Source organism: Triturus cristatus, chromosome 4_2, assembly GCF_964204655.1.
Source record: "Triturus cristatus chromosome 4_2, aTriCri1.1, whole genome shotgun sequence".
NCBI classification, from domain to species: Eukaryota; Metazoa; Chordata; class Amphibia; order Caudata; family Salamandridae; genus Triturus; species Triturus cristatus.
In genome coordinates this window covers 634,058,140-634,079,916 of record NC_140586.1, presented here as the reverse complement: position 1 = coordinate 634,079,916, position 21,777 = coordinate 634,058,140, and the positions used below count along the sequence as shown (strand labels likewise).

General features: G+C 48.7%; 1 protein-coding gene across 5 annotated transcripts in view; it reads right to left on the bottom strand.

Annotated features, from left to right (window-relative positions):
* The window catches only part of GNG12 (G protein subunit gamma 12), a 537,018-nt gene that overhangs the window by 11,506 nt on the left and 503,735 nt on the right, over positions 1–21,777 (bottom strand). The window lies entirely within an intron of this gene.

Below are 21,777 nucleotides of genomic sequence, written 5' to 3'. Positions count from 1 at the left end.
AAACGAAAACAAAAATAAAAGGCATTGTTATTTGCAATGTCAATAGCTCAAACTTGCGTAAATGCGAGACCTATTGCATTGCAAATGCTGGTTTACGTAAGGTATCATTCACGTTCTGATACTTGAGTAATTCAAATTAGCTGTTTTAGTGTTGTGATTTTTTCCAGTTCTCCGGAAGCCCACTCTTAATGAAATACAGGAGCGTTTTCATCATTATACATTGTTCTCCTAGCTTTTTATTCCTCATAGAACAGTGCCCCCCAGCCTTGATAACTAGTGCTCAATTTTTCATAACTGAGAAGAAACAATATGAGGAAGAAACTGGTACATGAAGCTGCTTGGTGTGGACCACTGCAGACTGAGCATGCATTGGACTGCATGCCGCATGTCCCAAGGTATGGTGACCACAATTGTTACCGGGCTCAGTGGTCTTCCATTTGCATCTTGATTGAAAATAACCTGTGAGACTGTCATTGCATAGTCTTCTGTGATTTGCTACATGCACTGGACTTATGCTTTTATTGTTTTTGGCGCCTGCAAACCAATTCACGACTCCTATCATACTATCAAAGATGCAGCATCTTCACGTTAATGAGGAGGACGTCTCATTGTAATGTTGTTAATAACATTGAAAAAACAGCAGGCGGTGCCAAACATGACAGAATGTGATATATCTAGTTTTTCGTACTGTAGAAACCCATTTTTTGAGTTTGTTGTATGGCAATTGAATCCCTCATTGCACTCTTAGAATGCCCTCCAAGCCACAGGTAAGGGATGAAGAGAGTGGCAGAGAAGTGCAAATTAGCATTATATGAGCGTCAGCGGATTATAATAGGACAAAATCTTTTGAGCTGGTCAAATCCTGACGAATAGACCGTAGAAGGCGTAGAGCCAGCTATGGAGGAGTAATTAAAAAGAGAAAAACAGCTGGGGGTTTCTGAATGCCAATAAGTGTCTCCTAGATACTGTCCCTCTGACTAGCAATAGTTTTGTAACTTCTTCAGTATTTATTTTAATGGTGCAAACCAGACTACGAATAAAAAAGTGACAGAGTGCTTTTCACCTTAATGCAGAAGGTAGGAGAAACAATATGAGCTATAGAATCGAGGCATTTAAATAGAGCATGATATACCGAAGCGAATACCCGTTTAAACAAGCGCTGGTCACACCCCGCTCCTGGCACCCCGAGCGCGGCGAAGGCGCCAATTAACAATTGCACGCAGGAGACCTAACAAGCCCGGGACTGGTGCGTGCGTGGTCTGCTCTTTTTGTAAGCACATACTCATGCTTGTGGCTCGCGCCTGCGTGCTCCCGCAAGGTGGATGCCACCACAAGCACGAGTATGTGCTTCGAAAAAGAGCAGAGCGACGGCTAAAGGTTCTCCTATGCAACGCATGCGCGCTGCGTAGGCGAGACCTAAAAAAGCCAATTGGGGTGGCAGAAGCTTTTTAGGTCTCGTCTGAGCCAGCGCATGCGTTGCTCTGCGAGACATTTAGTAAGTGGGTTTTCAAAGTGCTACCCACAAGCTTTTGCTGGCCTCAAGCTTGCATGCACGCGCGCAGCCGCCATCTGCCTTTCTGATCTTTTCCAGTATTGCTCGCCATTACTTACACGGCCGCGCAGCCGTGTCACTTTCACGGCCGCGCAGCCATTGCTTGTGCCTTTATTTCTTTCCCATTCCTCTCTGTCTTCCCTTTGCTTGTGTTTTAGCGCCTAGAGCTCCCTGAGCATGTTGTGCTCTAAAATCACAAATACACTTTACAGTTCCAATTTACATGTTCTCTATATGACTCGGAAAGGTAGGTCGCCCCGCGCAAAGTACTGCTTGGACGCCTCAGGACTGGGGCGCTATACAATAGTCATTGTTAATGGAAAGTGGAGTCCCTGCTTTATTGGCAAGTGTAAGAATGTGGTACTAGTGGGCAGTGGGAAAGCTGGCACTATCAGGGGAGTTTGCTTTATTAGGCATTCTATGTCGTCCTGCTGTGGGGGGACACCAGCCCCCGAGAGATCTTTACCACAAGCATCTTTCAACAGCACCAAATTCCGGCCTTCAATGTGCTTAATTTCTTAGAGGCGACTGTTTACAACATATTTCCACATAAGATAAACTTGCAGGCCGCGAAGCATGCTGGCCTTCGCTGTTTAACCTTTTTTTTTTTAATAGCACATTAAATACCCATTTCTACCTGTTAACCAGAACCCTATGCTCCTCTGCAAAGCTGCTCCCTCGCAGAACTTGATGAATGAGTCTCGCGGTGCGCAATAAATCAAAGTCTATTTTAGGTCATAAAAGTACCTTTTGCATACACGCAAACATATATATGTATATTTTATATTAAATATAAATGCCCCGGATCTGCCGTTTCCTCTTCTCGCCAAGCAGCGCCGCATTAAAAGTGCATCGGCCTATGGGAAGCAATCTGTTTCTATCCATCTGATAGCGCGTCGGCAGAACGGGGGAAGGGCTCCATTACAATCTTTCCCTCTCTTAAAATCTATCAGCACCTTATCGCCCCCATCTGAAACCTAAAGTCACTTCACTGCCATTGTCTCTCCGCCTTGCCTCTGCCATTACGCGCCTGCCTGGCCCTCGGCCCCGTCCGCTGCGCGCCGTGGCCTCACCATTGGTATTAGTAATTGCGTCCCCTGAAGTGAAACAATCTGCTGTAATCTATCAGTGCGCCATCGGTCCTATGTGAGAGCTGAGAATGGCCGGACCTAGAGATGGCGCCAGCCTCGCTTGCCGATAAAGTTACAGAGTCCAGCCAGTGATGAATGTTAAGTAACTACACCCCGCTCAGATAGGATATGGACTTGGCAGAGGGAGCAGGGCCCGTCTGAAACCAATCTCCCAGATATCAGCAGAGCTGCTTTTTCTCAGGCTCTCCCTTCTGCCTTTCTCTATCTCTGTCTCTCCGGAGCCCCCCTTCGTGCGCCCGGTCGACAAAGGACAGAAGCGATGGGCGCTCCCTAGGGACCAAAATGGCATGGGTGGAGGGGAGATGGAGTCCACGTCACCTGCCACCTTGTGTAGCCCGTAAGTCGCATGGAAGCACCGTCGCGACCCCTTGACCCACCACGGAAGGTGGTAGCTATTGCCAGCAGGTCACAATTGCTTGACACTGCATGCATATATAGATATTTGAGATGAAGATGGGCAGTCACACCCTAGCACTGTCTCCTTACGCATCACTGAGAAAAAAAAAACAAAACAAAAAAAAGTCTTCTTGCACCTGCCGCAGTCATCCACCTCATTTACCTAGGGTTACCAGATTTTGAAAACCAGAAAGCAGGACATTTTGCAAAACTAGAAGGACTACAATTTTCCATCCATCGAGGGATACAGAATGACAGCTCATCAATACAGAAACATAACAAATTGAATGCAGGTTTTCAAACCCAGTATTATAGCCTTTTAATTAAATTGCTTTATGAAAAGGATTGAGAACTAGCCCTGCTTTGGGACACACAAAACACGCCTCCCACTGTTTTCAGTGGGCCCGCTCTCACAACCAGGACAAGAGGTACATTTTCAAAAATTGCTGGGGCAGCAGGTGAAAAACTGGGGCTATCCCAGCAATTCTGGGATGTCTGGTCACCCTACACTTATTCCGTTTTTTTCTCTGTAAAATACCAAGCTCCGGCCTAGAGTATACATCCGCTCGTTTGCAAGGGTCTCCAACATAGCTGAAGCACAGCCAGATTTTCAGAATAAACACTGTCTATGTATGTATATCTGGTTAATGCTTTTTAAGCAAAGGCTTGATAATGGCCTTTTTCCATATGGGCGGATAATTGCCTGTTCTGAACATCACATTGCAGATGTTGGAGAGGTTGGGGGCAATTACATCGGAGATAAGTTTGAGAACTGAGGGTGGACAGGGGTCAGTGGATGATCCAGATTTTAATTAGGGAATTTAGTTCTGCGATCTGATGCGGTGAGACTTGACAACATTCTGAGAACGAGGGGGAAGTTTTTACTATGTCATGGGCCAAAATCTGGTAGTCTGTCTTAGATTATGATGAGAAGTTGACATATATGTGGTTAACCTCTTCATGGAAGTAACTTGCAAGTGAGTTGCATAGGGATTGTGAGGGGGCTATGGAGAAATTCGACGATTGCCCTGATAGTTTGGCCACTACCTGATACAATTGTTTATTAGATTCTTGAGCAGATTCTATCTGCCTAAGGTAGTACTTACTTTTCTCCTGGATAATAAGCAGTTTGTACGTAACTAATGCTTCCTTGTAGCGGATTTTTACATTGTTGTTATAATCTTTCCGCCAGTGCCTCTCGAGGTTTCTACACCGTTGTTTTTCTAGTCTGAGGGCCTCTGAGAACCAAGGGGCATGTCGGTTTTTGGAGGCTTTTTTTTGTGGTACCAGGGAATTGAAGGCTTTATGAAGCCATTCTGAGTAGTTAGATGAGGCAAGATCGGGTTCGAGTGTAAGGTCAGGTTGAGTGGAGATCAGATGAGTTTTGAGGATATGTTGATCCACGCTGTTCCAGGCTTTGAACGGTGTGGATGGATTTGGCTTAAGAGTTCAAAGTAACTTTATTTGTTATTTGAATGTTAAATAGAACTGCGCAGTGGTCAGTCCAGACTAAAGGCAGGATTTTTTTTAGGGAAAACAGACATCGAGTGTATGGCCCGCTGAGTGCGTGGGGCTTTTCACCAACTGGGTAAGGCCCACTGCCTCTATAGTTTAGTGATAAGCGAGGAGGTGTCCTTGCCATCATGGTTCTCTAGATGAAAGTTAAAGTCACCTAAGATGGTGAAGTTGGGTTCACCTGCTAAGGGTTCCAGCAGGTTGCCCAAAGTGGAAAGAAAGTCTGCCTGCGAGCTCGGTGGGCGATAGAGAAGGATACCCTTGAAGGGTTGCGAGTGGGTGAGCCTAATTGAGAAATTAAAAGTGTTAGACCTGTCAGCCCTTTGGGTGGTCCCTCCTCATCATTATTTATTTTGTCCCACTTTTGCCTCAAACCCTGTTTGAATTTTTCCTTTTTGGGAACCACCAGACTTTTTCGTGTTGCTGCAGATTCAGGGAGCCATTTTAGCTACCCCTGAAACTTCTGTCTGAGGGCCTGGAGCACAAAATGGTGGCCACCTGTGACATCACCAGCATCCACTGGAACCTACCAGCACCTTCCAGAACATTCCAGGAGATTCCAGAACTCTGTGACAGTTGGAGACCGTTTAGAATGTTGGGAGGATAAGAGAGGCAGTTGGCAGTTGGAGCTGGCAGTTGGCACCTGACTGGTGAAGAGAGAGGAGCACAACAGTGAAGGAGGAAGGAGTGAAGCAGCAGGGGTGGAAACTTGTGCCTGGAGTGGGGTCCATAAACCCACCCTTGATACTTGTCCCTACTGATGGATCCCAGCCTATAGCCCTGTGTGGGAAGAAGACAGAAGAAACTTATCCTAAGGACCTGGACAGCAGGAACAGGCCTTAGAACCAAGAAAACAGCAAGATTCTGACCTGAGAACTGGTTTCCCTGGAGTCCGGCGTCGAGTAGCCTGAAGACCTGGAGCCCGAGGTGGAGAAGCGGCGCTGACTGAAGTAGCAGACGTCGTACCCGGAGCCGCCTGAGGTCGTGAGAGGGCGCCGACGGAGGTCGTGAGGAATACCAGAGGTCGAGGAGGAAGTGAACCGAGGTCGAGCGAGCGGCGTCATCGGAGGAGTGAAGTCCGCCCTCCGGAGTCGTCGGAGACCGAGGTAGAGGAGCACCGGAGGTCGGGAGTGAGGATCGCACTCCGGAGTCGCCCGGAGCCTGTGAGGAGGAGCACCGGAGGTCGGTGGTGAGGATCGCACCCCGGAGTCGCCGGAAGTCGACATCGAGGCCAGGCCGGCCGACGTCATCGGAGCCGAGAGCGCCATCGGACCGGAGCCGCCCGAAGTCGACATCGTGAAGAGACTGCCCGACGCCGTCGAATCGGAGGTCGAGATCGAACCGAGGCCACCGACATCGGACCGGAACCGCCTGCCGGCGTCGTCAAAGAACTGACATTGTGCCGAGGCCGCCGAGACCGAACCGGAACCGCCTCACGGCGTCGACACGACTCCAGCGGCGTCGGAACATCAGAAAAAGGGCAGTAAGTGGAGTAGAGGGCGCCTAAGGCCCTGTGGAGACCTGAGAGACTGCTCTAAGGGGCTAGGGAGGTGCTGAAACCAACCTGACTGTGCAAGGGGTGAACTGGGACTAACCTAGAGAGGTTGTGTGGAGAGAGAAAGCCAGGGCACTGGTATTCCCCCCCTTTGATCTACCTCAGCTTAGGCCTCAGCCTTGTCCCAGCCAGGGAGTAGCCCCCCTCAAGCCTTCCACAACCCTACAAGCTGTGCCTGGGCCAAATCTGCCCTTAAGAATTGAAGTGTCATCTGATTACATGAGGGTTGCTGTATACTTTTAATTATTTATTGGGGGTACTGTATTCATTGAATTTTTACCTATTTATTGCTGCACTATATTTATAGGTCCACAGGACTTGATGGTGTACAATATTTATTGGTACAGTATTTATTGCCTCAAAGTATTTAATTGTCTGTATATATTGCACTTGTATTTATGCCCTGTTATTTATGATCACCCCTATTTATTTCATCAAACAGCCAATATTTATTTGACCTGCACTAATTGAAACTTGTATATTGTGATTGACCTATTTATTTTTCCAATCAGCAACTAAGAGAAAAAGATAAAGAAGAATATTTTCATAATTTTTACGGTGTAGAGTCGTTTTTGGAACGGATGCACGCATGGTTATTGTATGGGTATATTGTATGCTTAGCACTGTGCCTGTTTCCTGACCACTCGAGCCAAGCTACCACAGTGTGTTCGGGGAGTCCACCACCACCCTGCGGAGTGGGAGTGGGCTGTTTCCAACATAAATTGGTGTTCAGTGGTGGGATAGAGCTGTGCCTACATATACTCAACAATAACTGTGGGTAGTCCATAGGCCTACACCGGGAGTTTTCTCAAAGCGGCCTTCCTAATTGTGGGTTTTTGTTTTTTCCAAATTTACTCTGGTGGTGGGAGGAGGTATTACTAAAGGTACCACCCTACATTGCTACTGCACAAAACCTGTCCTCTAACCTGAGTGGGCAAGATGGAGTTTGTACTAGAGAATCTAGAAACGTACACTGTGGCCCAACTCAGGGAGTTTTGCCAGCGGGAGGGGGTGTACTGTCCCCCAGGAGCAAAGAAGGGTGCACTCCAAACCAGCTTAAGGGCTTGGGGGGAGGCACGCCGAGAAAGCAAGGCTGAGGAGGAAGACAGGGATGGAGAGCCTGACCCCGAGGGGGCTGAGATGTACCAACCTGAGGTGGGGAACCTGTCAGCAGGGCCCAGGACACTTTCTAGGAAGGGCAGCACTGTCTCTAGCGGGGGCTTATCCAGCGTGGAGTTAGCAGATCGGAGAGAGAAAAGACAGCTCACATGGGATTTAGCAAAGCTGGAGAAGGAGAAGGAGGAACAGAGGTTGGCTCATGAGACGGAGAAAGAGAGGATGGCTCATGAGATAAGACTGAAAGAGATAGAGCTTCAGATCCTAAGAATTGGAGCACCAACTGTTCCTAATGGTGGCAGCCAAATCCAAGAGTCCACCAGGGAACCCAAACCTTACCTGCCAAAGGACATAGTAGCTAGCTATGGGGCGGGTGACGACATCGCCAAGTGGCTAGCAGCCTATGAGGTCTCGTTGAGGGCCCATGGGGTTCCAGTGAAGTACTGGGGAGGGGGATTGTATAAGTACATGCCTCCAGCTGGTAGGGATGCTTTATTGGCCCTCGAAGAGGATGAGCAGACCCACTACCCCACCATGAAACTGGCGCTCATCAGAAAGTTTGGACTAACACCTGAAAAGTACAGACAGAAGTTCAGGGGTAGTCACAAGCTGGGCACACAGAATTGGGTGGACTTCCTGGACTATGCAAAGAAGGCACTGGAAGGTTGGATTCAGGGCAGTGAAGTAAGGAACTACGAGGAGCTGTTTGACCTAGTACTGAAGGAACACCTACTCGAGAAATGTTTCCCTGAACTGCGGCAACACCTGGTGGATAGCAAGCTGACCAGCCCCCGGAAGCTTGCTGAGGAGGCGGACATTTGGGCTAGTACCCGGGTGTCCACAAGGGGGACTGGAGGGGATACTCAAAAGGCCGGACAGGGCGCCCCCCAGAAGAAAGAAGGAGGGGAAAAGAAAAAGGAGTTCTCCAAAGGCCCCCAAAATAACTTCCAAGGGAAGGGAACAGGATTCACCTCTAAGGCTAACCCACCCAGAAACCCTAATCCTGGCCAGAGTCAGCAGCCAAGGGTTGTCCATTGCTACGAGTGCGGTGGCGTTGGACACTATAAAGGAGATCCGAAGTGTCAGAAACGATCACCCCCTCCCACTGGAGGAAAGCCCCCCGGAGTAGCTAGTGTAGTGCTCGGGGAGGAGATGCCCTTAACTAAGGGAAGGGAGTGGGCGGGTGTCACTTTAGTGTCCCTGGGAGAACGGGAGATGGTTCCTAAGATCCAGGTGCCCGCAAATACCGCAAAGTATGGGCAGTGGATCACCATCAACGGCCAAAGAGGGGAGGCTCTGAGAGACACAGGAGCCAGTATGACTATGGTGCGTAGCCAGCTGGTGTCTCCAGAGCAGGTAGTTCCCGATGTACTCCACCCAGCCGCGATGGCTGACGGCAGAACAGGTCACTATCCCGTGGCCGAGGTTCCCTTTGAATGGGGGGGGGTTGCAGGTTCACTTCGAGTTGCCGTAAGCCCTGCCGTGCCAGTCGATTGTCTGCTGGGCAATGACATGGAGCACAACGCTTGGAAGGAGGTGGAATACCGGACTCACACCGAGATGCTGGGTACACCTGACTGGGCCTGTGTTAGCACAAGGTCCGAGACTACCCGAAGAGGGAGTTCATTCCGGCTGGAGCCTGGAACAAAGGCCCAGCCAGCTGCCAGTCAAGGGAAGAACCGAGGACAGGAGGAGCCTGCCTCGGCGTCTCCACCCCGTAGGACGGATAGGCCACCGGAGGTGGTGGACCAGGAGTCTGCGGAGGGGGACGTTACCAACCTGGAGGACCTACCCATCCCGGCCGAGTGGCACGTGGAGGGAGGCCCGTCCAGGGAGGAATTCTGCCAGGGCCAGAGGGAGTGCCCTACCCTTGAGGGGCTGAGGCGACAGGCCGAAGCCCAGGCAGCAGGGAACGTTGAAGGGAACTACAGTGTTTACTGGGAGGATGGCCTCCTCTACAGTGAACCCAAGGCACCCCTACACGGATCGTCACGAGCCTTGGTAGTCCCTCAACGTTATCGAGCCTTCCTTCTGGAGTTGGCTCACGAGATACCATTGGCAGGACACCTGGGGCAAGACAAGACCTTCGCCCGTCTTGTCCCACACTTTTATTGGCCTCAGATGAAAGTGTCGTCCGATACCTACTGCCGGACATGTGTGTCTTGCCAAGCCAGTGGGAAAACAGGGGTGAAGCTGAAAGCTCCCCTGGAACCACTTCCTGTCGTTAGCACCCCCTTTGAAAGGGTGGGCATCGACATTGTGGGTCCATTAGATCCACCGACTACAGCTGGTCACAGGTTTATCCTGGTTCTGGTGGATCATGCCACACGGTACCCAGAGGCAATACCTCTGAGGACCATAACAGCACCTGTTGTGGCAAGGGCCCTGATGGGAATCTTTACCCGAGTGGGTTTTCCCAAGGAAGTTGTGTCCGACAGGGGGACCAACTTCATGTCAGCGTATATGCGGGCAATGTGGAAGGAGTGTGGAGTGACCTACCGGTTCACGACTCCTTACCACCCCCAGACCAATGGTCTGGTGGAGAGGTTTAATAAAACCTTGAAAGGCATGATCAGAAGTCTGCCTGAAAGCCTGCGGAGGAAATGGGACGTCCTCCTACCCTGTTTACTTTTTTCATACAGGGAAGTGCCACAGAAGGGAGTGGGCTTCAGCCCCTTCGAGCTTCTGTATGGGCACCCTGTACGCGGACCTCTTAACCTGGTGAGAGACGGATGGGAAAGAACTCCCAGAAAGCTCCCCCAGGATGTGGTGAGCTACATGCTGGCCTTCCGGAGCCAAATGGCTAAGTTGTGGAAGCAAGCTTCTGACAACTTGGAAGCCAGCCAAGCAGTGATGAAGGCGTGGTATTACCACAACGCTCACCCGGTGGGGTTGGAGCCTGGCCAGAAGGTGTGGGTGATCGAACCAGGAGAGCTTAGTGCCCTTCAGGATCGCTGGTCAGGACCCTTTGAGGTGTTGGAGAAGAAGGGTAAGGCTACCTACTTGGTGGACCTGAAGACCCCTCGTCAGCCCCTGCGGGTGCTGCATGCCAACCGCCTCAAACCCCACCACGAGAGGCCCGAAGTCATCTTGATGATGGTGACTGACGGAGGAGAGGACGTGGAAAGCGAGCCTCTCCCTGATCTGTTTGCGTCTCAGGAAAAGGATGGGTCGGTGGAGGGAGTGATTCTCTCCCCATCTCTAACTCCTGAACAGCAGGAGGACTGTCGCCAGGCCCTGGGGCAGTACTCTGCGTTGTTCTCCCTTGTCCCGGGTAGGACTCACCTGTGCGTCCATGACGTGGACACAGGAGACAGCCCACCTGTGAAGTCCAAGATCTACCGGATGTCAGACAAGGTGAAGGCCAGCATTCATAGTGAAGTCACTAAGATGCTGGAGCTAGGAGTGATTGAACCTTCTAGCAGCCCCTGGTCCAGTCCGGTGGTGTTAGTACCGAAAGCTGCACCACCGGGTGCCCAACCAGAACTGAGGTTCTGTGTGGACTACCGGGGACTGAATTCAGTGACAAAGACTGATGCACATCCGATCCCTAGGGCGGATGAATTAATTGACCGGCTGGGAGCTGCCCAATATCTAAGTACCTTTGACCTTACTTCGGGGTACTGGCAGATCTCTTTGACTGATGGAGCAAGGGAAAGGTCAGCCTTCTCCACGCCCAATGGCCACTACCAGTTCTGTGTGATGCCCTTTGGGCTCAAGAACGCACCTGCCACGTTTCAGCGCCTGGTAAACCAGATCCTCACCGGGATGGAGAGTTTCTCTGCTGCTTATCTGGATGACATAGCCGTCTTCAGTAACAGCTGGGAGGATCACTTGCGTCACCTGCAAGCTGTTCTCCAGGCCCTGAGACAAGCTGGATTGACGATCAAGGCCAGCAAGTGCCAGATCGGGCAGGGGTCGGTAGTGTACCTTGGACACTTGGTGGGTAGGGGAACGGTGCAACCCCTCCAGGCGAAGATCGAGGCCATCATGGCCTGGGAACCCCCCAAGACAGAGACTGAGGTCCGAGCATTTTTGGGCCTCACGGGATACTATCGCCGCTTCGTGAAGGGGTACGGTACCATCGTAGCCCCTCTCACGGAGCTCACGTCCAAGAAACAACCTCGACGGGTAGTCTGGACGGAGGCTTGTCAGCAAGCCTTTGAGAAATTGAAGAAAGCCATGTGCGAGGCCCCGGTCTTAAGGGCCCCAGACTTTTCCAAGAAGTTCATTGTCCAGACAGATGCATCAGAACATGGCATTGGGGCAGTGTTATCGCAACTCAACGAAGAGGGTCTGGATCAACCCGTGGTCTTCCTATCCAGGAGACTACTTCCCAGGGAACAGAAGTGGAGTGCAATAGAGCGTGAAGCCTTTGCAGTGGTATGGGCTCTGAAGAAGTTGCGGCCATACCTGTTTGGCTCGCACTTCCTAGTTCAGACCGACCACCGACCCCTTCGTTGGCTGATGCAAATGAAGGGGGAGAATCCCAAGTTGTTGAGGTGGTCTATTTCCCTACAGGGGATGGACTTTCAGGTGGAACATCGGCCTGGAGTGGACCACGCCAATGCAGACGGTCTCTCAAGGTATTTCCGCCTTAGTGATGAGAACTCCCAAGGGGTTGGGTAGCTCTCCCCACTTTCAGCTGGGGGGGACGCGTGTTAGACCTGTCAGCCCTTTGGGTGGTCCCTCCTCATCATTATTTATTTTGTCCCACTTTTGCCTCAAACCCTGTTTGAATTTTTCCTTTTTGGGAACCACCAGACTTTTTCGTGTTGCTGCAGATTCAGGGAGCCATTTTAGCTACCCCTGAAACTTCTGTCTGAGGGCCTGGAGCACAAAATGGTGGCCACCTGTGACATCACCAGCATCCACTGGAACCTACCAGCACCTTCCAGAACATTCCAGGAGATTCCAGAACTCTGTGACAGTTGGAGACCGTTTAGAATGTTGGGAGGATAAGAGAGGCAGTTGGCAGTTGGAGCTGGCAGTTGGCACCTGACTGGTGAAGAGAGAGGAGCACAACAGTGAAGGAGGAAGGAGTGAAGCAGCAGGGGTGGAAACTTGTGCCTGGAGTGGGGTCCATAAACCCACCCTTGATACTTGTCCCTACTGATGGATCCCAGCCTATAGCCCTGTGTGGGAAGAAGACAGAAGAAACTTATCCTAAGGACCTGGACAGCAGGAACAGGCCTTAGAACCAAGAAAACAGCAAGATTCTGACCTGAGAACTGGTTTCCCTGGAGTCCAGCGTCGAGTAGCCTGAAGACCTGGAGCCCGAGGTGGAGAAGCGGCGCTGACTGAAGTAGCAGACGTCGTACCCGGAGCCGCCTGAGGTCGTGAGAGGGCGCCGACGGAGGTCGTGAGGAATACCAGAGGTCGAGGAGGAAGTGAACCGAGGTCGAGCGAGCGGCGTCATCGGAGGAGTGAAGTCCGCCCTCCGGAGTCGTCGGAGACCGAGGTAGAGGAGCACCGGAGGTCAGGAGTGAGGATCGCACTCCAGAGTCGCCCGGAGCCTGTGAGGAGGAGCACCGGAGGTCGGGGGTGAGGATCGCACCCCGGAGTCGCCGGAAGTCGACATCGAGGCCAGGCCGGCCGACGTCATCGGAGCCGAGAGCGCCATCGGACCGGAGCCGCCCGAAGTCGACATCGTGAAGAGACTGCCTGACGCCGTCGAATCGGAGGTCGAGATCGAACCGAGGCCACCGACATCGGACCGGAACCGCCTGCCGGCGTCGTCAAAGAACTGACATTGTGCCGAGGCCGCCGAGACCGAACCGGAACCGCCTCACGGCGTCGACACGACTCCAGCGGCGTCGGAACATCAGAAAAAGGGCAGTAAGTGGAGTAGAGGGCGCCTAAGGCCCTGTGGAGACCTGAGAGACTGCTCTAAGGGGCTAGGGAGGTGCTGAAACCAACCTGACTGTGCAAGGGGTGAACTGGGACTAACCTAGAGAGGTTGTGTGGAGAGAGAAAGCCAGGGCACTGGTATTCCCCCCCTTTGATCTACCTCAGCTTAGGCCTCAGCCTTGTCCCAGCCAGGGAGTAGCCCCCCTCAAGCCTTCCACAACCCTACAAGCTGTGCCTGGGCCAAATCTGCCCTTAAGAATTGAAGTGTCATCTGATTACATGAGGGTTGCTGTATACTTTTAATTATTTATTGGGGGTACTGTATTCATTGAATTTTTACCTATTTATTGCTGCACTATATTTATAGGTCCACAGGACTTGATGGTGTACAATATTTATTGGTACAGTATTTATTGCCTCAAAGTATTTAATTGTCTGTATATATTGCACTTGTATTTATGCCCTGTTATTTATGATCACCCCTATTTATTTCATCAAACAGCCAATATTTATTTGACCTGCACTAATTGAAACTTGTATATTGTGATTGACCTATTTATTTTTCCAATCAGCAACTAAGAGAAAAAGATAAAGAAGAATATTTTCATAATTTTTACGGTGTAGAGTCGTTTTTGGAACGGATGCACGCATGATTATTGTATGGGTATATTGTATGCTTAGCACTGTGCCTGTTTCCTGACCACTCGAGCCAAGCTACCACAGTGTGTTCGGGGAGTCCACCACCACCCTGCGGAGTGGGAGTGGGCTGTTTCCAACAAAAAGCTTCACAGACCAAGGAGGGGATAGTCTCCACCCTAACTGGGTATTTGTCACGATACATTATCGCCAGTCCACCTCCCTTTTTAATAAGTCTATCTTGTCTGTAAGCCAGGTAACCATCGGGTGTCGCAGTACAGAGATCGGGTCCAGACGAAGGGTCCGCCCTGGTTTCAGTTATATAAAGTATATCAAGATCATGGTCTTTTAGGAGATCCGATATTTCATATTTATGCTTGGAAAGGGAGCGTGCATTTATAAGAGCTAGGTGAATATGTTCCTGATTAGTGTGCAAAGTTTGCATCTGTGAGGGGGCAGATTTGGGGTGGAGTTTCAGTTTAAACAAACAATTGGGACAACTGAGAGGCGAGAACGTGGTAAGAGAACCTGGTAAGAGAACCTGTATCTAGGTAGGGACAAATGTGTCCATCGGTTCCTGAATCGATGTCTTTCAGTTGCTTACTGGTATAGTATAGCCAGGGGGTATGACCCTAGGCCTGGTCCAGGCGAAGATGGGCTTGCCTTTGGCACACCCGCTGTGCGCGCGCTCTGGCATCAGTTTAAGTAGAGGTATTGCGGGAAAAGCTAGCCCGCTAACCGCTGCCCACCGGAAGTGTTCCTGTCCTTAATGCCGCCGTCCCAATATCGCCTTCCGCTCAACGGCACTTGCCGAGTCGGACCGAGGCGTGAGTGAGGTGGTCTTTGGAAGCTAGCGAGTTTAGCGAGTATGTGCAAATGCAAGTTCCTGATGCTACATTTAAAAACAACTTATCGACGCTTTTCAACAATGGCAGTATTTAAAATATGTACAACCTTGTCTAAAGCTCTAGTAGTAGCAACACACAGCTAGCAGCACCGCCTACAGTCAGCAGTTCAGCTGCGTCTATAAATGTCATTAACAAAGGTGTATGTTTGTCTATAAAGACAGTCTACCTTCATATGTCTTCAAGGTTGTATCTGCAACACACTTTATGACGATCTGTATAACACAAAGTTGAAACCATGCAATAAGAAATTTGTTCCTGCTACAGGTCTTTGTGAGTTTACGGATAATGAAGGCTTGCCCGAATTCTACTGAGGTTGGAAAGCAAGATATAAGTTAGCAAGTACAGTTTCTCTCTGGCTATACTGCTTTGGTTACTACAGACAGGGTAAGGTCACAGCTGACATGTATGTCATGCCTCCTGGGTACCTAATAATCATGATCAGCGCTTTTCCCTTAGTTTTAAAGATCGGCCGTCCATGACAGCTATATAATAATTTCCATGCTGAAGATGGGAGTTTCACTGAAGTAAACAAAAAAGTGATGGATGGAATGCTAGAATTAATTTCAGCCATTGGTAATTACTCTGGGTCGCATCCCAATACATCGTTATTTTGCACATCAGGTCACCTTAGTTTGGATCCAGCTAATATTGAAATCAGTCTTCAGACTGCTCCAGGCAAAACCGCAACTGGGTTGCTTGTGTTCCCCTTCAGGGAAGACCTGGCTTGGAGGTTTGGGATGGACTGTTCCGATTGGAGCAGGGTCACAACTGATATATAGCTATGCCCAAACTGAGGTGACATGGTGTGCAAACAAGTGATTACAAAGTAGCTGAGATGGATTCAAGCATTCCATCCATCACAGTTCTGTATACTTATGATGGGAGTTTGGCCTATTCAGATGTCCACTCAATGACAACACCTACAGCCACACTGACTGACTTACCAGTCACTGGAACTACATCTGTGCCAAACGCCACACAAAGCCTTTGAAATTGAAACTGCCACTTATGTTGAATTTGGCAACGTTCACAGATCATAAGGGTAAAGCTGCCTCATTGTCAGTGGCTTTATGAAAGTTTTGAAGTTAACAAATGGTAATACATTTTGGTTAACAAATTCAAGAAAAAAAGATTTGTCACAAATCTTTGGCAGCTAGTGGCATTTAATGCCATCTTCTTTTTTTTTTTACCCAGCAGTCACACACTTCAACATTATAGAACACAAAAGGAGGAGAAAGGCAGGATTACGATACACGAGAGATGCCATCTTTCTGATATTTTAAGTAGATGGATGTCAGTGGGACCTATGAAGGCTAGGGAAGTCTGAAGACCGAGAGAGGGGTTTCTCCATCTTGGGAGTGGGCAGGATGGAGCATCCTTGTATAGCCAGATGCCAAGCTCTACAGGAAGCGGTCACCAGGTGGGAGGGAACCTGGTAGCCTACTGGCTACCAGCCGCATCCAGCCCGGAGGGAATTTTCCCTGGCACTCAGACCTCAGATCTCAACCGACTTGGAAGAAGCACCAAAGAAGGACTGCCCAGCTGCACAGAGAGACTAGCAAAGAGTGGTGTCACCATCGAAGACTTAACCTGCTGCACCTGGTGGCCAGAAAAGAGAGGGACTGTGCCTGCAGTGTCCTGCTCAAAGAGGGGCCCAGTCAGGAAAGAGTCTCCAAGGGCCAGCGGACTGGCCTCCTGTTTGCAGCACAGGGACATAATAGCTGAAGAAGGATGTTGCAGTAAAGCGGATAGTCCAAAGTATGCAAGCCGTTACCATCGCCGCCGTGCAGCACCATGGATTAAGACCTGCAACAGAGTTGCACCTGAGTTTGCTGAACCAAGGAGTGTGATCAGAGAATAGCAGGGACCCTTAGAAGGTGAGTTATCAACCCAGGAAGGATTGGCCCGTGACCACAACACCAGATGACTGGTAGGCCAGTGGCGACTGGACTTCCACCAGACTGGAGAGGGTTTCATAGGGCATCGACCCTCAACAAGGACCATCTCGCCATCTTTGGAGACTGAGGAATCCCTGCAGGAAGACCCCCCCATCGACAGTGTTGCAGCCTAACAGCATCTTCAGTAGCCTTCATCCCCTGCATTAGGACCACTCAATAGGAAGCCACTGCAGCGCGGATAAAGTGACTTGAACTGCTTGAAGACTGCTTCTCCTGTGGAGGTAACTGTTAGAGGACCTTGCTTGTCCCCCTGACTAGTCGGAGTTGTCACCCCAAGTACTTGTAACAGACCGCATTGACACAAACTTTTTCAAGGAAAACTTAGGTGTCACATTTGTTGAATTTGCCAAAGCTTGTTCGCGGTTGAGTGAAAATGCTTTGATTTATTATTACTTGAAAAACTTATATCTCCGGAATCCTCCTGCGGATCGTTTTCATTCTAATGTCTAAAAGGTCAACAGCTTATAAAAATGCAGCCTATTTTCATAATTTGATGTTGGATTTCTTGTGTTGTGTCGATTTCTTCTTCAATTGTTTTGGTGCGGTTTAAATGCTTTACACTTGCTCTTCTGTGTAAGCCTTGCTACTCAGTGCCACAGCTACGAAGGGTTGAGCTGAGGGTTTTATAGATGAAACCTAAGGGTCCTAAAGAGGTTAGTAAGTATATTACACGGTGAGGTCGCACAACCACACCATATATTACACCCCATTCCCTCTCAGAGATGGTTATGGATTTTTTTCATTTAACAAATCTGGATAAGCCATTTGAATTCACTAATGTACACAGACCGGTAGGTCTTGTGGTGGGGTATGGGCCATAGTCCAAGGTCAGCAGCACCGGCGGTTTCTCCTCGGGGACAGAACAGCGTTGGCACACTAGGCACCAATGCCATAAATTTGAAGTCCTTTTTTCACTGTGCCCAAGGACAACTGGGCATCCTGCAGCCTGCGTGGGCAGGGCATAAGGCGGGGATGGCGTAAGGGAGATTGGCTGTGAATGCCGTACGCCGACCACACTGACTTCCAGTGCGCGTGTCGGGTTAAACAGGTCTCGGATCTGACAAGCACAATTCAGGCTTAGAATGCAGCGCTCTGTCTGGGAGATGGGGGAACACTGCACAGCCCCTCTGGCCTCCTTTGGAGCGGTGTGTTCACCTGCTCCAACCAATCGCTGGTTTGCTCTAATGCACCTTTAAGTATACCCTGGAGTGACTTAAGGTAGTATTTAAGAGCGTAAGTTCAGGATAAAAGGTGCAGAGAGCCCCACCTTGTGGCAGCCTTCCTGCTGCTCAGCCCATACTCCAACTGACAGCCTCATTGATCCAACATTCCACAGCATCATTACACACCAACATTCCACACCACACCCACACTGGCTGAGCAGCAGGTATAACAGACTTCCAGGCGCTGGACACTTTCCAGCTCAAGGAAGACGACCTGCTCATGGATTCTTACCCTAAATGCGGTGAGTAAAATACACTATTTATCGTTATTAGGTTCTCTTTGCAGAAACAGCAGACTCTGTGCATGGCTTACACTTTGCAGGCTGGGATTTTTCAGCTCATACTGGCAGAGCTGAAGTGAAATTACAAGGCCCAAAATGCAACGTTGTTTGGCCTTGAGTAACACTGGTTGACGGCTTTCTGTCACGACTATGGATCGATTAACTGTCTAAAACCCCTACATACTAAATTCAGTGGTACAGTCCAGTTGTGATCTTGGTTCGGCTTACCCTGTAGCTAGCTAAAGACGTCACTACTGTGCTAACTAGGACATGTGTGCGTTGACATCACAATGCCAGGCATGGCAGTCAGCATGCAGTGTGCACATCTTGATAGAACGAAGTGAAAAATGCTATTTTTAGCTACTGTACTTCCTCTCTCGTTCAGGGAGTGCAACACGTTAATTTTGCAGTGCTGAAAAGTCGAGACAGATTTCTCCTATATTATGCATATAAAGCACCGCAAATAATCCACGTACCATGGAAGACTTCTTAGAAAAAGACGGTCCTCCGTTTTTGTTTTTCAATTCCACTGCTGCAGGAGCGTCAACTGCGGTGCACCAGGCAAGTGCACTACCAACTTAATTTTAAAACTCTAATTTCAAATCCCTTCATATTTTCAGAGCGTTTTAAATGTTTCAATTTTACATTTCGGTTTTAAATAAGGCGTTGCAGACCCATGGTTAAGAACAGCTTCTGGAGAGTTCATGACTTTGTGGAGGTCCTACTCCATTAGTGTTGAACAGGTCAGTAACACTGGAGTTCACACAGGTTGAAATACAAACACGTCAGGAGTGAAGCTACCAATGGGGCAGCTGGTGCGGTGACACCGGGGCCCAGATGCGGGAGGGGGCTGAGTTTGCACTGCATCCGCTGAAGTTCTTTTAGAGGCTCTTGTCATCCCTAACTAAACAACGCATTTTGCTTTGTTAATGATATTAAATGGCCCTAAACAAATTATTTTCTGTGACAAATTAAAGCTGTACCAATCCTTGTTAGAAATCCACGTTTGCCCATTAAGCTTGCTTGTTACATAAAAGTCATACCCAACTTATACACCCTACCACTTTCAAATATCACCAGCCACCACAGGTCAGCGGAGTCGTTGGAATGGGAGGAAAGAAGCTAGAGGCTGCATCCTCAGGGGTGAGACTTGTGCTGGGGGTGGGTGAAAAACAATCACACTGGAGGACTAGTTCTTAGACTATGTATCAGAGTGATAGGAAGTTGTAATGTTAATGTATGACCAGCCGTGTGTTGAGGGCACCCCTGTTTGGGGTGTTCCTATACACATGGGGTGTCGAAACTTCAACGGTGATCTGCGGGGTGGATGCCTGCACAGACAGTTTAACAACGTGGTAATTGCTTGAGGGTAGATCACATTGATAAAAACTTGTACCTAGGTTAGTGAGGAAGCAGAATGTGAAAAGAAAAAATGGGCAAGCATTGGTTATCATGTGGGAGCCAAATACCCTAACTCCCCGTTTCCTCCACTCACCCAAAGTCTGATGTCTCATTGAGGTAATTTTGAAACAGATACAGCTATATTGGTGGTGGGAATAACCTAACATTCCAGTGTGTTAAACTGAATAACTGAATTCTGTTTTTAAGTCACAGAGGCAGGAGGCCGCATAGCAATATTACATGAAGTAAGGTTAGCAAGGCAAATCGCATTAAGGAAAAAACATTTACAATGCAATAGGTCTTGCAACTGCGAATTTTTGAGCTATTGGAATTGTAAATGGCAAGGCCTTTTAAAAAGTTAAAAGCCACTGTTATTTACAATACCAAAAGCAACGCCTATTGCAATGCATAGCGCGGTGTCCGTGAAGACGGCACCGTGCTCATGCAATGGGTCTCGCATTTGTTTATTTTAGAGTGTCTGGCTTTGCTAATGGTATTGTATTTTAGCCATGTGTTATTGAGTGTATGTATGTCATGTGTTGTGGCATTATGTGGTTTGGATTGTAATTGTTAGCTATGTAGCAGTATGAAGCATAGAGCGCGTTATAACCAACTAAAATATCATAATAAAAAATTCAATTACAGTGATATATATCACTTTCTAGTTATTAAACAAATCCTTCGACCTTTGCAGCTCTCCCTCCCCTCTGACTCATCCCAAACATTTCTGACTAATATGACCTCTCAAACTTCCTTACAAACTATTCCCTCCTCCTATCCAGTGTATCCAACTAACAGGCGCACATGTACAACACTCCCAATAACATCTTCTCTTTACTTATGCACCTCATTCTATCTATATTGAGCACGCGATACTAAATGCATGGGATCGCAAGACCACACTCAAAAAACTTACCACAACCAATCCTACAAGGGATTGGGAATCACATATTACTAATGTACATATTTACATCTAACATTGCGTTTTGGAGTAGCGTGTTACTTGTCGCAAGCGCTTTAAGGCCTCGTCAGGGGTAGGAAGTGCTATATAAATACAATTTACTATTACAAATAAAATCAGTATACATATAAACAGGGAGTGTCTGTTGTTGGACACAGAAGGGAGAGAATAATGTTTTTTTGCCATTAAAAAAAATATGAGACAAACTAGTAAGAACACAGGCTCTCGTATTATGAAATACTAATCCAAAAGACAATTTAAAACAGAGACAATTGTTACATTAAAAACATAGAGCGCGCGCCTACTTAAACAGAACACTGTCCATAAAATTGGCAACAGACCACTTAAATGTTTTTTTTAGCAGCCAGGGGTGGGAAGATAACCCCGCACCCTTGTAACCCTTCCCCCAAACCGTGGCCCGGTGCTCCTCAATTCAATCTTAAATCGGTCGTTGAATATTGATAAACTGGGGGTGTAAATTATTGCCCACACAGTGAAAGTGATCTTTACAATAAAACTGCATCAATGCCCCTAATGTTTAGAAGGGGCTCTTATTACCACCAAAGGTTTCCCATTAAAAAGATTTAGAGGGGGAAAGACCGGGGATGTGCCCTCCTCGGCGCAAGGTGCCCCTCTGAGTGAAGCAGGAAGTGAACTCAGTCCTCAGAGGGTCCAAGCCGCCGAGAGTTTACAAAGCGTGTCACCATTCCCTAGGTGCCTCGAGAGTGTTGATTTGTGAGTTGTATGAGGCCCTTTGGGTCATTCAGGCCCATTCTAGTAACTATTGATCAAAAGGGGGGAGGTTTCTGAACTAGGACGGCGTTTTGTGCACTAGAACGTGTTTGTTTGCACAGCGCCACACCTGTGCATACAGTACTACTGGACACAGCGAGGCATCCTGGCTTTAATACAATGATCAAAGAACTGCACAGGTATGGACACTACGTTAGCTAGTGGTGGGTAAAATATTCCAGAGAAAGTGAAACACGCGAAATCCACAGGAGAGAAACTTCACTGACCCAGAACAAATTTACCACTTTCTTGTGAATCTGTTACCTTGAGCAGACAATGAAATGAAGGGGATACGATAAATACATTGGCGAACGTGTGTTTGAGATTCGAGAAATATTACATTGGCGAACGTGTGTTTGAGGTTCAAGAAGTTAGTAAAAAAATAACAACCACTATTTCTATAAAATATGTTAGTTACTAGAGGCACAATCATTTCAACAGCCACTACGTACACATTGCACAATGCACACCATGCATTTTCT